This window comes from Tenrec ecaudatus, chromosome 17 (genome assembly GCF_050624435.1).
Source record: "Tenrec ecaudatus isolate mTenEca1 chromosome 17, mTenEca1.hap1, whole genome shotgun sequence".
In the NCBI taxonomy this organism is placed as follows: domain Eukaryota; kingdom Metazoa; phylum Chordata; class Mammalia; order Afrosoricida; family Tenrecidae; genus Tenrec; species Tenrec ecaudatus.
Genome location: NC_134546.1, coordinates 29544567 through 29567410, shown reverse-complemented (window position 1 = coordinate 29567410; position 22844 = coordinate 29544567). Strand labels below are relative to the sequence as shown.

Here is a 22844-nt window from a genome sequence, read left to right as displayed (position 1 = left end):
CTTTGTTCTAATAGTCTGGCATTCTGTGACCTTCCCGACATGATCATTGAAGACAAAATGTGTGCGTAAGCAAACGTGGCGTAGAAAGCTGATGGTGCCTGCTTTTAGAAGATATAGCGTCTGGGGTCTTAAAGGCTTGAAGATAAACAAGCAGCCATCTACTTGGGAAGCAACAAAGCACACATGAAAAAGCACAATAGCCTGTGTGACCATGAGGTGTTGACAGGATCAGGTATCAAGCATCAGAAAACTGAAAACAAACAATCATATCAATTCGAATGGGGGTGGGAATGAGAGGTAATGGGGGAGGGTGCAGAGAGGAGACCCAAGGCCCATCTGTAAACAATTGGCCATTCCCTTACAGAAGGGTCACAAGGAAGAGACAAGCCAGCCAGAGTGCAGTATAGCACCAACAAAACATACAGCATTCCTCTAGTTATTTAATGCTTCCCCACTCTCCACTATCATGACCCCAGTTATACCTAACAAATCTGGATAGACTAGAGTATGTACACTCGTACATATAAGAGCTCTTGATACATGGAATCCCCTCAGAAACAATAATGGGAGTATCTATACCATGAGAATAGGGGGACGGAATGGGGAAAAAAGTGGAACTGATTTCAATGATCGACGTATAACACCCCCCACCCAGGATGATGAACAACAGAAGCATGGGTGAAAGGAGTCAGCAGTTGGTATAAGATATGAAAATGATAATAATTTATAATTTATCAAGGGTTCATGAGGTGGGAAGGTAGAGGAAGGAGGGAAAAAATGAGGAGCTGATACCAAGGGCTCAAGTAGAAATTGTTCTGAAAAAGATGAAGCAACATATGTACAAATGTACTTGACACAATGGATGTATGTATGGATTGTTATAAAAGCTGTAAGAGCCCCCAATAAAATGATTAAAACAAACAAAAAACAAATGTTGTCCAGTCCTATGCCATTTTCATAACCATTTGTGGTAGTTACATAATTTCATATCAACTTGAAGTGTAGGGGTGGAGTCAAATCAGGTCGCAGTCTAATGGTGCCTCCTTGGGGGCATGACCTCCTCATGCCTTGGGAACTTCCTCTCCCCCCTCTCTGCTTCACCTTCCTGCTGTCCAGTCACTTGTAGAGCTGCCAGAGACATCGCCATTGGATTCACCCAACTGCATCCACCGGCCTGTGCTCTCCCTGCATTCTGTATCATTGCACGCGGCTGCTTGAGTCTGAAGAGGGGTTTATGGACTAGTATTGGACTTATGGACCTGTTCTTGACTGGGCTGGGATGTTTGCTTGATATATAATTGCCCCTATGGGGTACCAATGAGGAGCTGATGCCAGGGGCTTAAGTGGAAAGCAAATATTTTGAGAATGATGAGGGCAATGAATGTACAAATGTGCTTTACACAATGGATGCTTGTATTGCAATAAGAGTTGTATGAGCCCCTAATAAAATGATTAAAAAAATAATTGTCCCTATGTAAACCTCTCTCACATAGATTTATGAGTGTCGTTGGATTTGTTTCTCTAGTCAACTCGGCCTAATATGCCATTAGTGTGTTTGAGCCCATTGCTGTGACTATTATGTCAGTCCACCTACTAGAGGCTTCTCTGTGTTTTCATTGGCCCTTTACCAAACATGATGTCCTTTTGAGTGATTGGCTTTTCTGGATGATGTATAACCTTCTAGATCACACACACTGGCTGGGACAGTGTGTAAGATCGAATGCTAAACCAAATACATTTAAGTTTAACCTGGTAATTTATAGTCTGATATAGCTATTATAATTTTAGCCTCATCTCCCTCTGTCCCAAGAGTCCTGGGGTGTTACAAGTAATTAAGCACGCAAATACTAACCACAAGGTTGGTAGTTCAAACCCACCAAAAGCTGTCTTGAAACAAAGGTTTGATGATTTGCTTCCAAAAGGTCACAGACTTGTAATACTTGAAAAACATCATTCTACTCTGCACTCCTGGAGCTGTCATCGGTGGGCATGAACTCAATCACAACTGGTTTGGTTTTTCAGTTTCTCTTTATACTCTCTGTTCTTTGCCGCATAGCACTGATGTTAGTGGCTGAGGTCAGGGGTTGTGAGTCACCTGTGTGTTTTCCTGATTATCCAAAATATTCTATTTATCTTACCAGCAGTCCTCTCCTTTATTATTTGCCCTATGGGAGTCATAAAGGCCACTGGATCCAGAATTGGGCTCTTCAATGAGTTTGTGGATTGAGTCTTGGGTTGTGGTTGATGATGGTGGTGGTGGTAGGGCATATGGTGCCAGCAAGGTCTGTGTACACTCTTAGTGCTCAGGGTGAAGTCTACTTCTCAGTACATGGTCCTGGGATCGCTGCATCTTGATGGGTGGGCTCTGGCATGACCACATCCTGATAGCCAAAACCCCTGCTACCTTTTACAATATCTTCTTGAGTGACCCACACTGGACAATGTACTGCCTTTGTTATGCCATTGAATGGTAGGAGGTCAGGCTGTCCTTCACCCTATTTATCATCTTTCAATTTTGCTATCTTTCTGCCCCATCTTCTCCCACACCCTTGAGTCATGAGCCACATCAACAGCGGCTCAGCACTAAGCTATGCCGGTCTCTGACTTAGAATTAGGTGGTGGAAGGGTTATGGAGAGACATCTCAGGAGCCTCTGATTTCATGAAAAAGAGAAAGAGCTATCCATAGTCAACCCTCTGTTCATTCCTCTAACCCCCCCCCCCCCTTTTTTAATAAGAGGTGTAGCATTCTTTTAAAGTTCTGTTGGCTCGTTTCCTCTTACAAACCTTCTGACAGTGTGTGGTACTTTCTGTTCTGACCAGGGAGCTAGCTGTCCAACTTTCCACTGGCTTTGGCTGAGCGATCCTTAATCTGTCCTCTCTTATGGACCATAAGTATGTGGCTCAGTCAGGATTCAAGCCCATGTCTCTCTGGCTCCAAAGCCCACATCTTCTCTGCATGGTGCTACTTCTGCGTATCATATTTTAAAGTTGGAACCTGCTCCGACAAAACGGCTCCCAAGCCAAGAGAGAGAATCAAAGAACGCGTGTGGATATTTTAAAAGATCTTTTCACAAAATCTGGGTAGAAAAATCCAAAGGGGGTGGATATAAGGAGATGAAGTTAAAATGTCTACAGCCGAATCGAACAGTATGTGCTTTGGCTTGGGGCCTTGTGCTAACCGGCTCCTCCCTGGAGCATAAACTCTGGCCTCATTCGGCTTAGCTTGGCCTCACCTACGTGGTAGATGTTTCCAGTGTATATTTTCTTCTTGAGCAAGTGTGCTTGTTAAAATGTGGGCTTGCACTGCAGAGCAGACATCTGTATAAGACTGCAGAAAGAACAAAGTTGCCTGGCCTTAAAGTTATGCTGGGCTGCAGGCATCCAAGACACGGAACTCACACCACCAAACCAGTCCTACAAGAGAGCCAAGGATCAGGATGATTGACAGGTTCTCCCAGGTGGATGCTGAGAGTAAGTATGAAGAGGAGCAGGGCTGGTGATGGGACAGAAGGAGGCCGTGAGTGGGCAGATAGACACCGTAGAACAAGGGTACTGTCCTTGTTACATTCAGGAATAAGTCAGCCTTCTTGCTGAGGTCATGAAATAGTGTCCTACCCAGGACACGTAGGCCTTTGTTATCCATGTCTGAAAATGGACTCAGATTCTTTACAACTGTTTCTTCCTAGTTCTTTAAACCCTGAGTGGTTTCCTGTGGCTAAGCCAGGTAATTGATAAGCTTGAGTCGTGCTGTCTGTCAGGGTATCTTGAGGAAGGGTGGTTCTATGGTTGGATTCAGACTGCATTTTGAAGTCATCTGACTGGATGTTACCAGGAACTGCTGAGACTCACGCCACCTGAGTTAGTTTCATGTAACAGGTCACCACACTCTTAGTAGCTTAAAGCATCAGAGATTTATTTTCTCATCGTGTGGACACCAAGGGTCTGAAATCAAGGTGTTGACAGGGCTATAATCGCTGAAAGGCTCTAGAGGAGCACCCTCCCTTGTCCCTGCTATTCTTTGGCTTCATCACGCACACCTCTGTCTTCACATGTCTTTTTCCTTCTCCCTCTGCCTCTACAAAGATATATGTCACTGGATTTAGGGTCTAAGCAAATAATCCAGAAGGATTGCATCTCAAGATCCTTAACTTAATTGCATATACAAAGATTCATTTTCCAAATAAAGCCAATATCACAGGTTCTCGGCTTAGGACATGGACATATTTTAATGGAAGTGGGCACAATTTAACCTACTACACCATACTAGTTGAACTAGATTGGGTCTTTATTTTATTATTGTTTAACTCCATTAGTTAAAAGAAACCTTTATCAATGTTTTATTTGAATTCATTTTCTATGTATTTCACTTATTAGTTATGATAGCAGTATACTGGCCAACAGAATTTTATGGGACGCACTTCTCGCCCTCATAAGGCAGAGAAAAGAAGGTTGCATGTGTGCAACACAAGTAGGACTTGAAGAGGCTTTAAGGAAACCAACCAACCCACAAACCACAACAAAGCATTAGGATTGTGAGAATTTAGAAATGTCCAATGTGATGAATTCATCTTTTGAGGAGAATAAAGGTAATGATGATCATGATGAAGATGAGTGAGAGACTATTAATGTTTGCTAAGGACCCGGTACTGTGCTAAATGCTTTCCATGCTGAGTCGGACTTAACATGCAAGGTAAGGGCAATGGCACGTGAGACAGAAGGATGAACAAAGGCAAGGAGCCTAGTCACAGAAAGGAGTAGGGCTAGACTGCGGTGTATTGAAGAGGGATAAGTGGTACTAAGACCACAAAAGTAGTTAAGATTGTGCTATGGACAATCTTCTTTCTCTAGGCAATGGGGAACCATGGGTGGATTTGGGGAGATTTCTTTAATGACTCCCTCCATTCCTAGCAGCAGGAGAGTTCGTGGTGTAAAGGTTGATTGTTCAAGCATTCAGTTGCTAACTAAAAAGTCCGTGGTTCGAGCCCCACCCATCAGCTCTGTGGGACCAAAGAGCTGCTGATCAGTTAGTTCATAAAAGGTGCCATTTCTTTCCCTGTGACCGTGGTATTCTGTACAGTGCGTAGAAGCATCTGTAGCACCTTACAACTGTGATCGCTACAAATCTGCACTTTCTACTTGCTTACAAGCTGCTCGAGAGCAGCACCTCGTGCAGAGTAGGCTTTTATGTGCTCATCAATGGAGTCAACCTTGCGTCGAACATAATCGTATCTGCAGTGAATAGATTGGATAGGCAGCTCCAAGGTAGAGTCCAGCAAAGAAAGAGAATGTTGAAAAGGAAGTGTGGATTGGGATGGTGGAAACAGAAACTGAGAGAGGGAAGCCTGTGAGAGACCATTTGGAAACCGGTGCTGGTAAAACACAGCAACTGTGATTTGATCTGTAATTTGTGGGGAGGTAGCTGGATTGGTTGGAGGGAAACAAAGCATTGGCTAAGGCTTCCAGGGAATATATTGCCATGGTAGGCAGAAAGAATCCTAATCCAGGATTCTTAGCTAGTCAAGTGGAAGGCAAACGCAAGAGGAATGTGTGTGACTTGATTTGCTGCTTTCTCTGCCTGGAATTTCCATGCACCCTACCTTAATGATTCAAATCATCGCCATCCTTCAGAGATAGAGCAAAACATTTTGCTTTCTTGAAGCCGCCTAGATTATTGATCCCTAGAGATGATACCCTCCTATATCATATTTATTGTTTCTGTGACTCCATGAGAGTAAAATTGTGTGATCCCTGTGCTCACACAAGTTTCCTCATTTGAGAGAGCAGAATGACCTCCAAAGACGACTATCAAGCTTTAATTCTAGATTCAAAGGGGAGAGAAAGAAGGCAAGAGTTACTCTAAAGTTTTTGTGTAAACAACTGGAAGATGTAGCTGCCATTAACCAAGATGGGGAAGAACAAAGGTGAAGCATAAACAGGAGGAAGGATCAGGGGGTTGGTTTGGGATGAGATATGTTGGACATATCTATTGGCACCCTGGAGATATTAGGCAGTTCAACATATTATTTGGAAAGCAGGACAGAGATACAAGCGAGAGATACACATCTGGAAGTCATGAGACTGTAAATGATATTTTAATTCTAGAGACAAGGTGACACCACTAGTATTGAGTGTAGCTAGAAAAGAGAAGACACTTAAAGACTAAATTCTGGGGTATTCCAGCATTAAAAGTTTGAAAAGAAAAGGAGAAATCAGCAAAGGAGACTGAGAAATGGCTAATGAGAAAACAAAGAGAACACAGAATCCTGGCAACCAAGGGATCAGAGGGTTCGCAGGAGCTGGTAATCATCTATCACATCAAATTCTCCTACTAGGTCAAGAGAAAATGACCGAGAATTCAATCGGCAATGTGGATATCTTTGTGATATTGGTAGAGCGGTGAAGACAAAGGTGTGATTGAAAAATGGGTGTAATAAAGAGATGAAGGAGAAAAATTTGAGGCAGACACTTTGTGAACTTTTCTGTACAGCAGAACAGAGAAGTGGCGGAGTAGCTGGAAGGGAACCATAATAATATTTTAAGGATAGGATATATAACTACATCTATATGCTGATAGAACTAAACCAGGAAGAAGAGAAAAATAAGTTCAAGAGCGATAGGGGAGAATTATAAGAATTATGAATGATGCCCATGAGCAAATGAGAGATAACAGGAATTAGTAGACAAGTGGAAGGCTTGGCCTTATGGGTACAGGTTTCAGAGGTGTGAGATGCTGTTTTAAAAATTTCTAAAATGTGGAAGAAATTTTGGAATTGAGGAATGAATAGAGGCTGAAAGAATTTTAAGACGCCTACAGTAAAAGTCTAGATTACATTGAAGAGACTGTTGGTAGGATTATGGACAGCAAAGGCAAGGCTTATGAGGGGGCTATAGTACCAGAGATGACGTATGAGAAGTAGCAGCAGAGAATGGCAACAGCAGAATCCAGAGACCTGTGCAAGGAAAAGTCCAAGTATGTTTCACAGAGCAAGAGACAGGGATATCGGTCTGTGTACATATATTTATAGGTTAAGTATCAAGGTAGCAGACAGACATTGGGCTCAAGTCCTCCCTCAATGGAAGAATACTTTATTCTAATAACCTGGCATTTTGTGATGTTCCCTTCCTGACATAATCACTGAAATCTAAATGGGTACATAAGCAAATGCAGTGAAGAAAGCTGATGGTGCCCAACTATTACAAGATATAGCGTCTGGAGTCTTAAAGGCTTGAAGGTAAACCAGCGGTCATCTAGCTGGGAAGCAACAAATCCCACATGGAAAAAGCACACCAGCCTGTGTGATCATGAGGTGTCGACAGGATCAGGTATCAGGCATTAGAAGACCCACATTATCATGACCCCAGTTCTACCTTACAAATCTGGCTAGACTGGAGCATGTACACTGGTACAGATAAGAACTCTCCACACACAGAATCCAGGACAGATAAACGTCTCAGGAACAATAATGGGAGTAGTGATACCACGAGGGCAGGGAGAAGGTGGGGGGATAAGGGTGAGAAAGGGGGAACTTATTGCAACGACGGGTGTATAACACCCGCCCTCCCGCCCCCTGCCAGAGGGACAAATGACCGAAACATGGGTGAAGGGAGAGAGCAGACAGTATAAGATATGGAAATAATAGTAATTTATAACTTATCTATGGTTCATGAAGGCAGGAGGGTGGGGGAGGAAGGAAAAAATGAGAAGCTGATACCAAGGCCTCAAGTAGAAAGAAAATGTCTTGAAAAGGATGATGGCAACATATGTACAAATGTGCTTGATACCATTGATGTATGGATGGTTGTAAGAGTTGTAATAACCCCTAATAAAATTTATATATATATATATATATATAAAAGAGAGAGAGAGAGAAGAGAAGAGAAGAGAAGAGCTGAGTGTCTTTAGGTAGACAGCTTCCTGATGGAATAAGGAGAATCCAAGCACTTGTCAGCAAAGTTAAGCTCACAAATGAGAGAGCGGAGTGCTTTTGGTTCAAGGTTTCCTAGGCCTTGTGGTACGGCTATTAGTTGTGTGTGAGCTATGTGGGGATAGTTGGCTCTGTTTGGTGATGTGCAGAGGTCTAATAAGAGCTGGAAAAACTACAGTGGTGAAATGGAGAAAAGGGGAGCGAAATGGGTAAATGGGTAAACCAAAAAGTTGGGGTGGCAGAGGAGAAAATGAAATAGAAATCATGATAATTACAATAAGAGGCCATATGGATAAGCCAATAGATTTATAAAAATAATAGGAAAATCTATTTTAAGAAGGGATCAGAACTTAGAGAGTTTGTGGAAATATATTTTGTGAGGACAAAGGAGATAGAGAACAGAAAGAGATTTGGGGTAGAGGAAGAGAAAAGTGTAAGCAAATATTCAGACAAGGATATATATACGAAGAAGAAAATTAAAGAAGAGAGAAAAAGAAAAAAGGAAGAAGGAAGAAAAAGAGAGAAAGGAAAAAAGAAAAAGACAAGGAGAAAAAGAAGAAAGTAAAAGTGTGGATGTGCAGAGGAGAGACAGAGGAGGATGAGGCTTGGCTGTGGGTGCTCAAGTTCTGTGGCAGGGTGAATGTGGGCAGGTCTGTGCACTCAGGAAAAGAAGAAAAAAATCTCTGGTTTGGGGGAGTGCCCGGATCTGCAAGCTTGACTGTTTTTGCCTGGGAGGCATGTATATTCTCAGGGAAATGTGGCTGCGTGGGAAGAGGGAGGAGGAGAGAACTAGAAAAATTGTATTATAATAGATCAAAAATACAAAAGTCAAATAAAGCCGCTGTGTGGAAGAGGGTTCCTGTCCCTTTGTTAGTGTTACTGTGGGTACAGGTACGCCTCAGAGAGGGTGGAGGTAGGGAGAGGGGCACCAGAGAAGAACGCAAGAAAGAAGGGGGAGAAAAGGTCACAAGGCATTGCTTGGGTCGTGAGAATATCTGGATCCAGCTTCCCATGCAGTCTACTATCCACACAGGGCCCCTGAGGCCAAGCAGGTAAGGATTTGGGTGGCTGGGTTGGCTCAGCACCAGGGAAGCCTTGCATTGGCTTGTGCAGCGGGGATAGAGTTGACAGATATTTCTCATGCTCTTGGTCAAGGGTAAAGGGGAGTCTGTCAGCAGGCATTGATCATCCACTTTAAGTCACGTCGGTATACTCCGCTCTTAAGTTGCTTTTCTCACTTCCAGGGAGCTCAGGATCTCCTTCTTAGTGGGACCTCTCCAGCAGTGGCTGAGGAAATTCTCCTGTGCTTATTATCCGTCAGTCATAGTCCCCTGTCTTGAATTCTAGATGCATCACTGTAGAATGACAGAGCACTACTAAGAAAAAATAATCTCAGAAACAACCCATGAAGAAGATACTTTTCTAAAAATGGATATTTAGACTTCAGTCTTCTAAACAGTTATCAAAATACACAGATGAAAATGTTAAACTGATAAACAAAAATAAAACCCATGTTAGAATTCTATAACCAGCTAAATTATCATTTAAGAATGAGGGTAAAATATAAACATTTGTGTTATGTTGGGTTTTCTATAGAAGTAAAACCAGTGACTTGTATATGTACATATTAGAAAGATTTCTATCAAGCAATGACTCACACAGTTATAGATGGGGTAAGTCCAGCCTGGTTCAAATCCATGGGTCCATGTAAACTAAAGGCTTCCTCTGAATCCTCTACCTGCAGGGACTGACAAACAGAAAGCAGGAAGACCACCCACTGGTAGATGAGCTTACCAAATCTGAGGTCATCTGAATAAACCCAAGGTCATGAGTTGGCTAATGACTCTTGAGGTCAACAGGTGATATAATAGGAGGTTGATGACCCAGATGCAGGATCCAAATCCAGTAGTCAAAGCTTCCACACATTATCAATTTATACTAAGAACAGGCCAACCTCAGAATGAATCCTCCTTCAGTCATAACAAGGGTGTGAACAGATTGAACCCCAAAGCAAACTCTCTGCAATCACTGCTGACTGATAATGAACCATTCCCCACCCTACCCCCCTTGTGGGTTCCCAAGATTTTAACTGCTTATGGGAGTAGAAAGCCCAGTCTTTCTCCCTGGGACATGCTGGTGGTTTTGAACTGCCAACTATGTGGATTGCACTCCCACCCATGAGCAGATCAAGAAAGTCTATTCTCCCCCACATTTGGTTGGCTATATCATGAAGAGCCTATCATGCCAGTTTATAGCATGGGAAAATCCTGTTGCTGTTGGTTGCCATCAGCTTGGTTCCGAAGCATAGCGACCCTGTGTACAGCAGAATAAAATATTGCCCGGTCCTCTGCCATCTTCACAATTGCTCCTATGCCTGAGCCCATGATTTAATTATTTATCTACTTATTTTAAGTCATTTTACAGCTCTTTTAACATTCCATACGTCAGTTGTATTAAGCATATTTGTACATAAGTTGACCTCATAGTTTCCAAACCATTTTTACTTGAACCCTTGGTATAAGCTCTTCTTTTCCCTTCTTCCACCCCAGCTTCCCACCTTGTGAATCCTGGATTAATTTTGTTATTATTATTTCGTATCTTACACTGTCTATTGTCTCCCTTCACCCACACCTCTGTTATTAGTCCCCTTGGGGGGAGGGAGGCTATATATCCAATCTTGTGATGGGGTCCACCTTTCTCACCCTTCCCCCTCCTCGACAAACTCCCTACCTTCATGATATCACTACTCCCACTATTGTTCCTGAGGGGTTTGTCTGTCCTGGATTCCATGTGTTAAGAGCTCTTACCTGTACCAATGTGTGTTCTCCAGTCTAGCCAGGTTTATAAGGTCGAACTGGGTCATGGTAGTGGGTAAGGTGGAAGTATTCAGAAACTAGAGGAATGATGTGTGTTTCGTCAGTGCTATACTACACTTTGGTTGAATCCGCCTTCCCTTATAACTTTTCCATACGGGGATATCCAATTGTCTACAGATGGGCTTTGGGTCTCCACTCCAACCCCCCTCATTCACTTTGATATAGTTGTTTGTTGTTGTTGTTGTTTTTTTGATCTTTTGATATCTGATACCTGATCCCGTCAACACCTCATGATCACACAAGCTGGTGTGCTTCTTCCATGTGGACTTATTTGCTTCCCTGCTAGATGGCTGAGCCCATTATTGCAGCCACTGTCTCTATGCATTGCATTGAGGGACCTTTGCTTTTTCAGTGCCCCTCCACTTTACCATAAGACATAGCTACCACAACATTTCAGATAAAAACTGAGTGCTTACCATTTTTAGATTATTTGATAGAACTACTAAAGAATATACATCAAGATTAAGAAATTGAACGTAGAAAGGAGTGGAGTCAAAGAAGCAATGCCATTGGTTATTTTTGGCATCCCCCCTTCTTTTTCTGAGATATCTTTAAATTAAAATGAAATATTTTTTCTATTCATTTATCTGTCTATATTCTAGAAAAACAGCTTTTGGGTGCAGTCTTCTCCAGACTAAGTCCTAGACTTGGATTGAGTCTAAGAGTAGTTTTCTTGCTTCACAGTTGGATTAGTCTCAATCAAAAGAACCTGACAGATTTTTGCCAAAAATATAGGCAGAAGCAAAGTCTTAGATCAGATACTCTGGTAAAACTTTGTGAGTCTCACTACTTAAAAGAAACAAAACAACGATTCTACAGGTCACCTCTGGCTGAAAAACAAACATAATTTAACAAAAAAAATATTCAAAGTCTCCATAAGTAGATAAATCATCCATTGAAAAGCCGGCAAAGCCTCAGGAGACTTGTCAAATGCAGAAGGAATTGAAAAGAATGCGTAGACTTGGGTACATGTCTTTTATCTCTCTGAGTAGATACTTCTCTGGGGATAGAGGGAAGGGACTTTATGAAATAGTGAAAATTTGTAAACATATAAAATTAATGAGGTATTCCTTTGGGAAAAGTCAGGATATATATTTTCTTAAGTGGAAAATAGGCTGTAAAAATACCGGATGCCGAGAAGCTGATGTTTCAAACCCTGTAAGGAATGCGAAGGTACCGATGAAGAGAACAATGCTAAGCTGGGAAATGAAACGTGGCAGTAAAAGTCTGTATTTGAGAAAGGCGCTTTCCAAGGAAAGGGTTTGTAATTCTATCACTCAGTTGGCAAAGATTGGAGCTCTCTTGGGTTGCTGGGAAGGATGCTTAAATCACAATTTTTATAGTTTCCCTCAATGGAACTGTAGGAAAGTGGCCAAATATGTACAATTGCATATGGAATCAAATGGATGAGTTGCATTTTGCACTACATTGTATTTAAATCCTTGGGTTGGCTCCTGCCTTAGATTCTCAGTCATGATTTATCCAAAGAAGATTTATTGAGCCAAACTCAGTGCCAGAAAGCAGGCAAGCTGTCCAGAGGTCCTATTCATTTTTCTCCTTGGCAATTATGCTACTTTTCTTGTTTCAATTTTCTAACAATTCATCTACCTTCCTCCCTCATTATTGATGATCTTTCTTCTTTCTCATGGAAAAGACAGCTGCAAACAGCTGTTTTCACCACCTGTAGCTGCACCTCCATCATCTGCCTGCCCTCTGGTTGCAATGACTTCTCCTCTTGTGGACTCAGGACTCAGCTCCAGCCATTCTCCTCTGTCTCCTGCGGCTTCTCTCTGATCTGGGACCATTTCCACTCTCATTCAAGTTCGTCACTTCTTTCCAGATGCACCTTCTATAAAGAGTTGATTTTGCATACAGTCATTACTTTCCTCTCACTCTCTCTTACAATCCTCCAGTCAGGTTTTCATTCTTACCATTCTATCAACACAGCCCTTTCCAAGCTCACGGCCAATCTCCATGCTGCCAAATCCAATGCCCATCTCTCAGTCCTCAGCATTTGACACTGTTGATCATCATTTCCTTTCTGAAACAATTTATTCACTCAGCCCTCAGTTTGCCGCATCTCTTGTTTTTTCTTTATCTCAGTGAGTTCTATCTTCTCTGTGGCCTTTAGTGCAGAAGGTTCTTCTTCATATTCCTGGCCTCTAACAATTGGAATGCCCCAGGACTTCAGAACATTTTCCCATCTACACCTCCTCCCTAAGTTATCGCATCCAACCTCAGGACTTGAAAGATCATTTCCCCATTGAGAATGTCAACATTTCTGGATCCAGCCTGACCTTCCTCTGTAACTCCAGGGTCTTGCCCTCTGGTGATCTCCATGTGAACCTCCAATATTAATCATGAACTTCAGATTTTCACATTCAAACTCTTTGTTCTCACCTCTGCATCTCATCAGCGTTTACTTCAGTCGTTCTCACCTCATTTAGCAGTTATTTTCTGTAACTGCTTAGCCCAAAGCCCTTTGCTCTACTGTGACTTCCTCCAAGGTCGCATCCCAACTTCCAATTTGACAAGAAATGCAAAAATGTTGGTTTATCTATTTTTATTGACTTTACTTTCTAAATTTCCCAAGTCTGATCATTTCTTATTACTTCTAATGCTGTTTATTTTGTCAATGTTTCCATCATGCCTCTCTTGACTTTCTAACAAGTCACCCCCAAATACTTGCTCCTAGTTACATACTGTTAAATTGTCTATACCCAGAATAGGTTCTATAATCCTAACCCTCATTCCTGTGGTATATTGCGCTGATAAAACGTATCAATATGGGATGCATTCTGAACCTACTTCCTGCTTCATTAAAAAAAAACAAACAGAGCAGGCACAAAAAGACACCCAATTGCCACATGAATGTGGCCAGGAGCAGGCCAGCTACAGAAGCAAAGATCTTCCCCTGCAGTCAATAGAAAGAGCCCTCTTCTAGAACCAGCTCTTCTGGATTGGGATTGCTAGCCCCCAGAACTCAGAGACAAGAATGTTCTGGGTTTTAAAGCCATCTATTTTAGCACTGCGACAGCAGCACCGGCTAATTAAGATAGCTCCTCTACAGTTCAGTCTCCACAGAGACACGCGTAAATCCTTCTAAAGCTTAAATCAGACCACTTTCCTCTTTTGCTCTAAACCCTCTAATCACTTTGATCTTATTTAAGTAAATAACGAAGCCCTCACAGAAGCTCTGCATGTCCTCGCATGTAATGGGGACATTATGTCTCCCATCTCATCAGTTTCCACTGTTCCCTCCACTCCAGCCAGGATGGGCTCCGCATCTTCTCACCTCAGGGACTTTTCATCCTGTATTCTCTCAGCCTGATGCTCTTCGCTCACTCACCTACATGATATATTCCCTCCTTCCCTGCATGTCTCCACTCAAATAACACCCCTTAGCAGGGGGCTTCATAGCACCCCCTGCATAATATAGCACCAGCTCCCCATCAATCCCTCTCTAGCTCCCACCTCGCAGAATTAGAATGTGTTGAAGGCGCCAACTTTTTCTATGAATTTTGAGATCGAGTTTGCTCTCAGTTAATTGAAAATTTAAAAGTGACTCAGAATGCGTCATTCTTATTCTTAGTGTTGAGTCCGTTCGGACTCATGGTGTGACGCCTTTGTGTGCAATTTCCCCAAATGTCATCTTTTGGAAATAGATGACTAGGTCTGAACGAGTATGAATATGTATGTGTACGTGTATGCATGTGTGTAAATGTATATCCTGAGGGTTCAGTGGTTTAAGTGCTTGGCTGCTAACCAGCGAGCCAGGGGTTCAGACCGTCTCCAAGTGCTACAACCTCGGAAACCCGCTGGGGCAGTTCTAACCTGTCTTTACAGGTTGCTTTAGGTTGGAATCCACTTGTGGGCAATTGCTTTAGTAAATGAATATCAGCACAGCGTGTTTCAGGAGCCTAATTACATCTGCATTTTAAAAAGAGCAGATTAGACACAGAAGCATGCACAAAATAGAGGCAGATGACTGTCATGTGAACATGGCCAAGAACACCATAGCTTGATGTTGTTGGCGGCTGTTGAGACAATTCCAACTCATAGCAACCCTATGTGTAAGAGACCAAATTACTGCCTGGGCCGACACCAGCCTCGTCATTATTCTGCTGGTGCCCATGGTTGGAGCCACTGGGTCAATCAATTGTATTGAAAATATTCCTCTTTTTGGCCGCCTGTCTACTTTACCGAGCATGATGTCCTTCCCCAGGGACTCCCCTTTCCTTACAACGTATCCCGAGCATGTGAGACAAAATCTCACCATCCAGCCTCTAGAAAGCTCTCTGGCTATACTTCTTCCAAGACACATCTGTTTGTGTTCTTTCAGCAGTCCACGGTACTTTCAATATTTGTTGCCAGCCCCATAATTCAGATACATTGATTCTTCTTCAGTCTTCCTTATTCAATGTCCAACTTTCACTTGATTATGAGGTGATTGAAAATACCATGACTTGGGGTAAGCAGTTTAGTCCTCAAAGTAACAGCCTTGCTTTTCAACCATTTAAAGAGGTCTTATGCATCAGATTTACCCAAATGTATGTATCCTTTGATCTCTTGACTACTGCTTCCACAAGAATTGACTACAGATCTAAGCAAGATGAAATCCTTGACAACTTCAAACATTTCTCCCTTTATCATGATGTTACTTATGGGTCTAGTTGTAAGGATTTGGTCTTCTTTGCATTGAATTGTGATCTGCACTGAAGGTTTCAGTTCTTGGTCTTCATCAGCAAGTGTTTCAAGTTCTCCTTTTCAGCAAGGAAGGTGTGTCACCTGCACATCTCAGGTTGTTAATAAGCCTTCCTGAAATCCTGATGCCACATTCTTGTTCATATAATCCAGGTTTTCTAATGATTTGCTGAGAAAATGAGAGGGTACCACCCTAATGCAAATCTTTCCTGATTTCAAACCATGCAGTATTCCCTTTCTCTGTTTGTTTGTGCAACTGCCTCTTGCTCTATGTACAGGCTCCACATGTGCACATGAAGTGATCTGGAAATCCCTTCATCAAGATTTATTTTCATGATTATCCACAGTGTATTATGGTCCATATAATCAAGTACCTTGGCTTAGTAAGTAAAGCACAAGTAAACATCTTTCTGGAATTATCTGTGTTGAGTCAAGATCCATCTGACATCAGCAATGATATCACTTGTTGCATATCTTGTTCTGATTCTGGCCTGAACTTCTGGCACCTCCCTGTCAATAAATATACTGCTGCAACCATTCTTGGATGCTCTTAAGCAAAATTTTACTTGTGTGAAATATCAGTGATATGGTTCTATAGCAGCAGTTCTCAACCTGTGGTTGCGACCCTTTGGCGGTCGAATGAGCCTTTCACAGAGGTTGCCTCATTCATAAGAGTAGCGAAATTACAGCTTTGAAGTAGTAAGAAAGTAATTTTATGGTTAGGGGTCACCACAACATGGGGAACTGTATTAAAGGGTCATGGCATTAGGAAGGTTGAGAACCACTGTTCTATAATTTTTGCATTCTGTTGGCTCACCTTTCTTTGGAATGGGCACAAATATGGATCTCTTTCAGTCAGTTGGCCAAGTATGTGTCTTCCAGATTTCTTGGTCTAGAGGACTAAAGTACTGACAGTGCTTCTTCAGTTTTCTGAAACCTTTCAGTGTATAGTCCCTCAATTCACAGAGTCTGTGTTTGGTTAATGCTTCCAATGCAGCTTGAACGTCTTCCTTCAGCACCATTGGTTCTTGCTCTTATGCTACCTCCCGAAAAGGTGGGATGTCGACTAGTTCTTTTTGGCACAGTGACTTTGTGTATTCTTTCCATCTACTCTTGTTGCTTCATGAATCACTTAATCTTTTGCCTACTGAGTCTTTTAAAATTGCAACTCGAGACTTGAGTTTTTTCTTGAGTTCTTTCAGTTTCAGATATGCTGAACATATCTTTCCCTTTTGGTTTTCTAATTCGAGGTCCTTTCACATTTCATTATTTTTGGCTTTGTCTTCTTGAGTTGCCCATTGGAATTCTCTATTCAGCTCATTGACTTCATCCCTTCTTCATTTGTTTTAGCTGCTCTGTGATTAAGAGCTACTTTCAGTCTCTTCTGACATCCACTTAGGTAATTTCTTTCTTTTCTGTCTTTTTAATGACCTTTTGCTTTCTTCTTCAATGATGGTCTTGATGTTCTCCCATGGCTCATTAGGTATTCTGTTATTAATGTTCAATACATAAAGTCTGTTCTTGAGATGTTCCCAAAATTCAGGTGGGATAGACTCAAGTTCGTATTTTGACTCTTGTGGATCTGTATTAATTATCTTCAGCTTTATCCTGAACTTACATATGATTAATTGATGATCTGGATATTGAGCTTCTCCATTCTGTCTTCCCACAGATATTGTCAATTTAACTTCTCTGTATTCCATCTTAGGAAGTATATGTGTATATAGTTGCCTTTTGTGTCATTGAAAAAGGTATTTGCTGTGAACAAATTATTGGATTTGTAAAATTCTATCATGCACCCTCCAGCTTCATTTATATCACCAAGACCATATTTTCCAACTATAGTTCCTTCTTCTTTGTTTCCAACTTTTATCTTCCAATCACTAATAACTATCAATGCATCTTGATGGCCTGTTTCATCAATTTCCAACTGAAGTCATTGGTAGAATTCTTCAATCATCATCACTAGCTCTTGTGGTTGGTGTATGAAGTTGAATAATAGTTTAGTTGATTACATTTCCTTGAAGACAAATAGACATAATATCATCACACATAGCATTGTACTTCATGATGGATTTAGCAAGATCCTTTCTGACAATGAATGTCATGCCATTCCTCTTGATTATGTTATTCTGGACATAGTAAATCATATGATTTTCTGATTCAAAATCACCAATAGCAGTTCATTTCAGTTCACTAATGCCCAAGATATCTATCTTTATGCATTCCATTTCATTTTTGACCACTTCCAATTTTCATAAATTCATCTTCTCACACCCAAGTTCCGATCATTAAAAGGGGGGTTTCCGCTGTTTCTCTTTATGTCAAATCATGCTCCAACTAGCAAATGAAGGTCTCTAAGTCTCCAATTCCACAGCTTTACTTGACTCACTCATTTCATCCGTAGAATCTTTTAATATTGCATCTCGAGGCTTAACATTGTCTTTAGTTCTTTCAGCTTAAGATGCACTGAACAGGTTTTTTGTAATTCTAGATCTTTGAACATTTCATGATGATATTTTACTTCCATAGCTTCAAAAGCAGGAAAAGTCAGGATCTTCCCCCTGGGAAAGATATATAAAAGTTTCCAGAAGTTCCTGCATAAGTCAATGATCTCTCAGTTCCATACACTTTTTGAAGTCCCTTTGTGTTTCTCTACATCTTTATCTATATTCTATATGTGTATGAGACATCAAAAGCCATGGAAAAATTCCATTATCTTCTAATTCCATTTTCCACGAACTTTCTGAAGCAACCTTGTATATATTGACAATATATAATATAAACAAAATTTCATCTTTTATGCTTATTGCATTATCTATTTTAATTTTTTTTCTTAAATAAAATTTTAAAAAGTTGTGAGGGGAAACTATCCAAAGATTTAGGTGAGTTGGAATATTCTAAGCTCTACTATGAACCTGCTATCTGCCTGCAGGCCTATCAGCTCAGTGCCTGGAGCTTCAGTTCTTCCATGACAAAATTAGGGAGATGACTGATAGTATGTCTGTTAGGGAACCAACATGCTGAGGGTCTTTATTGAGTTAGTGCCACTTACAATGTACTCTATTCTATTCCATTTCATTCAACAAATACATGTCAAACATCTATCAAATGAAAGGTACTGTGTTAATGACAGAAAAGGAAAGCTCAAGACTTTGACCTATTAGAATTAAAATAAATCATTTCAAATCAGTATGTAGTACAGCTTTGCATACACTCTTATTTTTAGGTGAAGAGATTGAGCTGAGCTTCAGAGAAGTGATATGACTTACTGAAAATTAAATACACAGTTGAAAAGTAGTGGGGGGTGGCTGGAGCTTTCCAACGAGGCCTGCAAGTTTGATTACAATAACAGGCAGAATGCAACTCATTCCCCTAACACACACAAAATGTTGTTTCATTGAGTTAATTTTGATTCAAGGCAATTCCACGTGGATCAGAGTAGACCTGTGCTGCTCTGGGACCCCAAGGGCTCATTTTTCAGAAGCGGATCACCCACCCTTTCTTCTGAGGCACCTCTGGGTGGATTCCAACCGTCAACCTTTCTACTGGTCACTGAATGAGCTAATCATTCCCAATATTCACCAGTTAAAAATACTGGAGTATAGAGTTCAAAGTTGAAGGCTTCTTCTCTATTTTCATAACCTTTTGGAAGCTGTATGAAAGGGCTCATTGGGAGATGATCTTTATATTTTTGCAGCTTGAAAGTCTATCTATACCAATAGGCAAAAGCCGCTAGGATTTAAATGCCTAAAGATGAATAGCCAGTCCACCTGTGTACACAGACCAGTGTTTGGACAGGATGAGTTATGATTAATTTAAATCAATGACTGAAAGGCCACTCCTCCCATCCCTAAAGAAATGGAGGGAGAGGACGTTTATGGGGCGGAGAATCACAAAATTCACAGAAGGCACCTGGAACCATCTATAAAATACAGTTATAGGTAAATGCCTGGGTCAACACAACCCACCTTGGGTTTACTTTACAAAAACCCCATGTGTGAGAAAGCCACGGGGAATTCAACACCCTTATACTGACTATAAACCTGTTCCTCCCAGATAATCAGGGGATCCTTTGCTAAGGAATTCAGTTCCCTGAATTTGACCTTGTTTAGTGTCTCTAGACCGAAGCAGAAAACGACTGCCAGATTACAAGAAAAATCTTTATTCTTTGGCCAGACTCTTATCAGCAGAGAAATAAGATAGTGATGACTGATATGTGAGCATCCCTGAGAAGTCTTCCCTCAGTCCACCCCTGTAGGGTACAAGAAAGCGATGCAAAGTGGTCAGGGATGCTGGATACCAGGGATGCTGGATGCCTGCCAGGGAAAAGTGTGCTCTGTTCTCCCATAAATGAGTCCACCACACCATGAAATCTAAATGAGTCTTAATTGCAGCATTACCATTCCAACCCTCCACTTCATAAGTATGCTTTTCAGTTTCAAAAGCATTGTTATCAGCATCAGACAGAACCTTCTGGAAAACAAGGCTGTTTTTGTTATTCCATTTTATATTGGGATCTATAATGCACATATATTTTATTATCTGCATATTGGAACAAAATGTTGCCCAGTCCCTTCCTCCTGGTAACTCCGAGTCTGGAAACTTTGTTAAAAGCTGCTCAACATTGTAACAGTGCCCAAGCCTCCCCTACCAGAAGGATGGTAGCTGCAGATGAGGTGTGTTAGTGGAGAATCAAACCCAGTTCTCCTGCAAAGTAAGGCAGATATCAATATTTCTATTTAAGGTGAGAGAATAAACTAAGCCATGTTAAGTGTTTTTCCCAAGGTCACATTTAATTTGCCAAGGAGGATCCTGAACTTCGTTTGCCTCCTCTGAGTCTGGCACTGGCCACAGCCGGTCCTCCATATTGGGACCCAAAGCTCATTGACGTGAAGTCACATGGGGGATTATTTGACAATTCCAGAGGGCATGGGCACATGTCATCCGGGGAAGCGTCCTGTGTCCTTCCTGTTTATCCTTTCCATACCCCAGGCATTCACCCTTCTGCCCTTTTTTACTACAACCATCTGTATTCCCAACTGGATTCCTCTCTTCCACTCTTCTTTCTCCCAACAGGGGTACAAAACAAGTCATGATGTCCTGATTTCATAAAAAAAGCAAGAATGTCACCTTGAAGACTAAGGTGTGCTTGACCCAAACCAATCCATTTTAAATCCCTTCATATGTGTGCAAAAAACCAAAATAGTAATTAAAGAAGACCTAAGAAGAATGGAAGACTTTGAGTTACGGTGTTGGTGCCGAATTTGGAATAAGCCAGAAACTTCCAGAAGAATGAGCAAATCTGTATTGGAAGAAGCGCTGTCAGAATGTTCTTCCGAAGGGTGAGTGTCAAGATTTCATGACTTTGGACATGTTACAGAAAGGGGCCAGTCCCTGGAGAAGGATGTCACATGTGGTTAAATAAAAGGTCGACAGGGAAGATGCAGACCTTGATGAGAGGGATTGACGCCATGGTTTCCACATTGGGCTCGAGCACAGCAGTGAGTGCGAAGGTGGTGCCAGACCAGCATTGCATTCTATTGCACATGGGCGACTGGACGGGTCGATGTTGACTCGAGGCACCGAACCACCCCACCCCGGCCCCCATGCTGAACTTGAAAATCAGAAACATCCTTCAGTTTTTCGAAGGGAATTTCATCTTTAAACATAATCACCTCAGGAAGTAAATGAGATCAGTTAATGAACTACCAGAGCGTCTAATTTAATTATTAGGAAAAAATTAAATAATGGAAATCGTTTTCTAAAATAATTAAGTGCTTAGCATAGCTTTGTAGGTGCTCATTGAATGGCAGATCTGCCCATAATTATTATAATTGCTCTTAGCAGCCCAGCTAATTAGAAGCAGAAGCAATGTTTGAGGTCCCAATGCCCAGTGCTCTATCACGGCTTTCTCATTGGGCCGGTGATGCTTGAATTGAGTAGAGTAACTCCAAGGGAACACTGCTAACTTGAGGGTGGGGTGTGGGGAGGGGTGAATAACCACGGTGAGGGAAGTCCCTCTCATCAGTCACCCAGGAAGTGATGGATGGCTGAGGCTGAATGTATACACTGCCTGAGAGGCAGAAAGATGCTAAAGGGCTTAGAAGGTTGTAAATATTCATCCTTGAACTCACACTTGTAATAGAAAGAATTGAAGTTGGTGCTTGTGCTGGCTGGCTGGCTGGAGAGGAAGGAGTTGAGACTAGATGATGGAATCACCCCTTTGCGCTGCCTATTTTGGTAGAGTTACACATCTTTTTTTGGTGGCAGTGTTTAGAGTTAAAAGAACCTGGGTGGAACAAGCAGTTTGCAAGTGGCAGCTTACCTGTAGGTTTATGGCTAACTGCTCCCATACAGATCACAGTCCTATCTTGTAAGGCTTGGGGTTGCCATAGATAGGGCTGGCCTTCACAGCAATGAGTCACTCACTCACTGCCATTGAGTATTTTCCACTCTCAGCGACCCTGTATCCTGGACAGAATGCCCCTCTGGTTTTCTGAGCCGGCAAACCTTTACAGGAGTTGACAGCCTCATCTTTCTTCCATTGAGGGGCAGGTAGCTTTGAACTGTAACCTCGTGGTTAGCAGCCCAACGAGGCACCTCAACAATGGGGTAGGAGAGAAACAGAAGTGTAGCTGAGTCTGGGATGAAGATTTGGAAACTCCCAAAGAGGACTGGAATCCTGGAGAAAGCAGAAAGTTGTCTTCCTAATTTTTTTTTTTTGGTTTGTTTTTTATTGGGGGCTCTTACAGCTCTTTTTAAAAAAATCATTTTATTAGGGCTGTGTAAAGCACATTTGTACATTCCTTGCCCTCATCATTCTCAAAACATTTGCTCTCCACTTAAGTCCCTGGCATCAGGTCCTAATTTTCCCCCTCCTTCCTCTTTCCCCTCCCTCATGAACCCTTGAAAATTTACAAATTATTATTTTGTCATATCTTGGTCTGTCTCCCTTCACAAACTTCTCTGTTGTCCGACCCCCCAGGGAGGAAGTCACATGTAGATCCCTGTAATCGGTTCCCCCTTTCCAACCCATCCGCCCTCCACCCTCCAGTATCACCACTCACACCACTGGTCCTGAAGGGATCATCCGCCCTGGATTCCCTGTTTCTGGTTCCTATCTGTACCAGTGTACATCTTCTGGTCTAGCCAGACTTGCAAGGTAGAATTGGGACCATGATAGTGGGGAAGGGAGCGGGGGCAGAGGAAGCATTTAGGAACTAGAGGAAAGTTGTATTTTTCATCATTGCTATACTGCACTCCTCCCCGAGACCCTTCTGTAAGGATGTCCAGTGGCCTACAAATGGGCTTTGGGTCTCCACTCTGCACTCCCCA

General features: G+C 41.9%; 1 long non-coding RNA gene across 1 annotated transcript in view; it reads left to right on the top strand.

Moving 5' to 3' along the window:
- The window catches only part of LOC142430610 (uncharacterized), an 88349-nt gene extending 65718 nt beyond the window's left edge, over nucleotides 1–22631 (top strand). The window contains exon 3 of the long non-coding RNA XR_012780639.1: nucleotides 20586–22631. This is a non-coding gene — a long non-coding RNA (uncharacterized LOC142430610). The remainder of the gene's footprint in view (nucleotides 1–20585) is intronic.
- The last annotated feature ends 213 nt before the right edge of the window (nucleotides 22632–22844 follow it).